Source organism: Thamnophis elegans, unplaced genomic scaffold, assembly GCF_009769535.1.
Source record: "Thamnophis elegans isolate rThaEle1 unplaced genomic scaffold, rThaEle1.pri scaffold_68_arrow_ctg1, whole genome shotgun sequence".
Classification (NCBI taxonomy): domain Eukaryota; kingdom Metazoa; phylum Chordata; class Lepidosauria; order Squamata; family Colubridae; genus Thamnophis; species Thamnophis elegans.
Genome location: NW_022473902.1, coordinates 166,647 through 171,782, shown reverse-complemented (window position 1 = coordinate 171,782; position 5,136 = coordinate 166,647).

The window sequence follows — 5,136 nt, the reverse complement described above, 5'->3', positions numbered from 1 at the left end:
ATGGAAACTAATCAAGGAGAGAAGCAACTTAGAACTGAGGAGAAATTTCCTGACAGAACAATTAATCAGTGGAACAGAAGTTGCCTCCAGAAGTTGTGAATGCCCCAACACTGGAAGTCTTTAAAAAAGATGTTGGATATCCATTTGTCTGAAATGGTTTAGGGTTTCCTGCCCAGACAGGGGGTTGGACTAGAAGACCTCCAAGGTCCCTTCCAACTCTGCTATTGTATTGTATCCTATGGCATGCTTCGGCCAGCTGATTTTTCACATTTCCGGAGGCCCAGGGGAGCCCTCCCCAGCTTCAGGAAAGCCTGTGGAGGTGGGGGACGGTGAAAAACAGCCCTAACAGGCCAACCAGAAGTTCGGGAATGATCTATTTCCGGCTTCCAGAGAGCTGGGGGAGGCCGTTTTTGCCCTCCCCAAGCTCTAGGAAAGCCTCCAGAGCCTGGAAAGGGGTTGCACGCACAAGCACAGTTGGGCGGGGAGATTGAGTGGGTATTCATGTGCTCCCTATCGCATGTGTGTCAGTGGTGGGTTTCAAAAAAATTTAGAACCTCTTCTGTGGTGTGGCCAGCTTTGTGGAAGTGGCTTGCAGGCCATGTGACCGGATGGGAGTGGCTCGCCAGCCATGTGACTTGGTGGGCATGGCCAACTTGTAAAATGTTGTGAAACTCACTTAACAACGCTCTTGCTTAGCAACCAAAATGTTGGCTCAGAAACTCTGGCATTTGAAGCACGCAAGTCTTAAAGCTGTCAAGTTACAAGACCCTTGCACCCCTAACCCTTCAGGGAAAAAAAACCCAGGGGTATTCAAACATGACAGCTTTAAGACTTGTGGACTTCAATTCCCAGAATTCCTCCTCCAGTCATGTTGGCTCAGGAACTCTGCCATTGAAGTGTGCAAGTCTTAAAGCTGTCAAGTTACAAGACCCTTGCACCCCTAACTCTTTAGAAAAAACCCAGGCGTGTTCAAACTTGACAGCTTTAAGACTTGTGGACTTCAACTCCCAGAATTCCTCCTCTCGCTCTTCATCTTGATGATGTGCAGACGGGTGGGGGGAGGGAGCTGGAACCGGTTCTAAACGGCACTGTAGATTTGTGGAACCTCTTCTATAGAAGAGCTTAGAACTGGCAGGAACCCACCCCTGATGTGTGTGTGCAATTTTGGCACATCGTAAGAAAAAGTTTTGCCATCACTGTACTAGTCACTTGCCCTGTCAGTCAGAGGTAGTATTCAGCCGGTTCGGAGCAGTTCGACCGAACCAGTAGTGGAAATTGCAAGCTCCATTTTCATTGGCAGAGACATCGTAGGCTGGTCCTTTGCTGTTTCTAGGGTGGCTCCACGGGCCAAATCTAAGCACCCCATGGGCCGGATGCAGGCCACAGGCCTTGCGTTTGACACAGTGGTGGGTTTCAAAACTTGTTCGAACCTACTCTGTGGGTGTGGCTTCCTTTGTGGGAGTGGCTTGCCGCCCATGTGACCGGATGGGAGTGGCTTGCCACCCATGTGACCGGATATGAAGATGCCAACGACACTTGTCAAAACCACCTTAAATTACCTCACACACAGCACTGGCATGCATAAGAATAGGATGTAAACTTGTTTTTTAAAAGGCATCTTTGGTTTGCGTTAAAACAACTTCAACACACGCAATGTTCTGATTGCACCACAAACGCAGTAGTCATCCTTACCTTTCACAGAGGCACTGAGTTTTATAAATAGGAGTATGATAGTGTAGAATAATCATATCCAAGAACCAGTGGTGGGTTTCAAAAAATTTTGGAACCTCTTCTGTAGGTGTGGCCTGCTTTCCGGGTCCACTGGTGGAACCTCTTCTAACCGGTTCGGTAGATTTGACGAACCGGTTCTGCCGAATAGGTGCGAACTGGTAGGAACCCACCTCTGGTTTGACACCCCTGTACTAAAGGGACCACAACTGTGTTTTACACCAACTTTCCTCTCTTGTGTGGCACTTGCTAATTTTTTTTTCTGCCCTTTCGTTGCCTTCCTGCGTCAATTCTTCACACACACATACATACACACACACACCCAAAAAAACCCTTGTAATGCATATTTTACTCTATGTGTTGTTTTTTAAAAGTAAGCCTTGATGCATTTGCAAATAAATCAAGTTTTATTGACGGGAGGGGAAGCAATCCTACTCTTTAATACCCCCTCTTTTGGGACGAGAGCCATCAAAATAGCTCATCCAGCAGTGACCTCGTCTTCCTTCCCCGATTCCGTGTTTCCTCGCACATCTTAAAATGGGCTTTATTAAGGCAGTCAGGCATGGCAGCATCCAAAGGGAAGTATTTGAGTTTAGCTGATAAATCATCATTTTGCTCAGTTCCTGGGGAGGAAATAAATAAATAAATAAGGAAGAAAACCCTGACGACTTTTGGGCTTCTGGGAAGGGGCGATTTGCATTTTGAAATGTTCTTCTTCCGCGTTTTTAAAAGCTGATTTCTTGCTACTCCTCATTTAATTCTGCTTGGAAACCCAGTTTGGCTATGAAGGGCCCTCTCAGCCAAGGCAGGTTTTGACTGCCTGAGTGGAAAAATAAAACCATATTTTCTATTCTATTCTATTTTATCCCATTCCATTCATTTCTGTTTCTATTCTATTCCATATTTTCTACTCTACTCTACTCTACTCTACTCTATTCTATTTTATTCCATTCCATTCATTTCTGATTCTATTCTATGCCATATTTTCTATTCTACTCTACTCTATTCTATTTTATTCTACTCTATTCTACTCTATTCTATTTTATACTACTCTACTCCACTCCACTCCACTCCACTCCACTCTACTCTATTCTATTCTATTTTGTTCCATTCCATTCATTTCTGTTTCTATTCTATTCTATTCCATATTTTCTATTCTATTCTACTCTATTCTATTTTATTCCATTCCATTCATTTCTGATTCTATTCTATGCCATATTTTCTATTCTACTCTACTCTATTCTATTTTATTCTACTCTACTCTACTCTATTCTATTCTATTTTATTCCATTATTCATTTCTGTTTCTATTCTATTCTATTCTACTCTACTCTACTCTATTCTATTTTATTCCATTCCATTCATTTCTGTTTCTATTCTATTCCTATTCTATTTCATATTTTCTATTCTACTCTACTCTATTCTATTCCATTCATTTCTGTTTCTATTCTATTCTATTCTACTCTACTCTATTCTATTTTATTCTATTCCATTCCATTCATTTCTGTTTCTATTCTATTCGCTTGTCAGAAGGTCGCACAAGGGGATCACGTAACTTTAAGACACTGCAGCCGTCATAAATATAAACCTGTTGCCAAGCATCCAAATTTTGATCCCATAATCATGGGGATGCTGCACTGGTCGTAATGAATGGTCCCTAAGCAAGCCGTTGTAAGTCAAGGATTCTCAGTAAAAAAGCCCTTCCACCACATTGGCCGAAAAAAAAGTCAACTTTGCTCTCAGGTTCCAAATCTTTTCGTGGCTCAGGATTGGGCGGGGGGGGAGAAAAGAAAATTAATCCTGTGCCCCCCCCCCCCGATCCTCCATCCCAACCACCCCCAACCACCCTACCTTGGTTCACAACCTTGGAGACACACCACACTGTCTTGTCGTAGCCGGAGGCAACTTCCAATCCTTTCTTTTCTTCGTGCCCATTTCCTTGTTCCAATTTTATTTGGGGTTTTTTTGGGGGGGAGGAATGGCGGGGAAGGAGGGGGATCTCATCAAGGACCACGACTTGGGTTGGAGCCGGCCTGCTCCGGGCTCTTTGTTGTTCAGTGAGGTAAAGCGTAATGGGCTATTTCTTCCTCCAACGTTGTGTTGGAGACAATAATCCACTCTGTCTCCTCTTAATTAGAGTAAATAGCCCGGCAGTACAATAGCTAGTTCAGAGCAGACTGGAAGGCTGAGCATTTGGGGCAAGGCAGGAATTGATTTTTTTCCAACGATAATGGTGTTTACTTGGGGAAAGAGGCAGCCCCCTCCCTGCTGCCCCCCACCCCACCCCACTTCAGTGGGTCTTGGCCCCTCCTTAGGCTAAATTATCTCTTGTCCCATGAATATCAAATACCCACAGGGCAGTCAAAGGCTCGAAGGCAGCTGGCTCTGTCTTTCCCTGCCACTTAAAAAGGGAAGCCATCCCTCAAACCTGGTTGATAAAATACAGTTCTTGAGTTCAGGCCCTTTTGCAAGAGCCAAACATGCAGGATTTCCTAACAAGATAGACAGGTTTTTACAAGGTGTTGGGATGAAGGCTGAATTGCCACAAGACAGCTTTATTTTAGCTTATATTACCATGGCCTGCAAATCTAACCTAACATTCTCTTTTAATGTTTTTCCTTCCTTCCTTCCTTTCTTCCTTCCCATCTCCTGTCCCCCCTTCTTTCTTTCTTCCTTTCTTCCTTTCCCTTCCATTCTTTCTCTCACTGTCCACCTTTTATTTTATTTTCCTTTCTTCCATTCCCTATTTCCTGTTCCTCCTTTCTTTCTCTTTCTTTCCTTCTTTCTTTCCTTCCTTCCTTCCTTTCGTCCCCATCTCCTGTCCCTCTTTCTTTCTTTACTTTGCTTTCTTTCTCTCACTGTCCACCCTTTCTTTTCCTTTCTTTCTTCCTCTATTTCCTGTTCCTCCTTTCTTTTACTTTCTTTCTTTCCTTCCTTCCCTTTATTTCTTTCTCACTCTTTCATTTCCTTCCTTCCTCCACAATCTCCTGTCCCTCCTTCTATTTCTTCCTTTCCTTTCTTTCTTTCTCTCAGTCTTTCTTTTCCTCCCCTTACTGCTGTCTTTTTTTTCTTTCACTTACTCACTTTTTCTTCTGTCTTTTCTTCCTACCTTCCCTCCTTCCTTTGTCTCTTTCCCTTTCTTTCTCTCTCTCTGCCTTGTCTTCATTTACCCATACAGGCACTCAGTGGTGGGATTCAGCCAGTTTGCACCACTTCAGGAGAACTGATTGTTTAACTTTCTGAGCAGTTTGGGGAACTGGCTGTTGGAAGAAATCATTAGGGCAGAGAACCGGTTGTTAAATTATTTGAATCCCACCACTGCACGCACTGCCATCACAATGCTGTTCCGTCTATCTTGCTAGCTAACTAACTTTGCAATTCCAGAGTGAGATTTGCAGGGAGAAAGAAA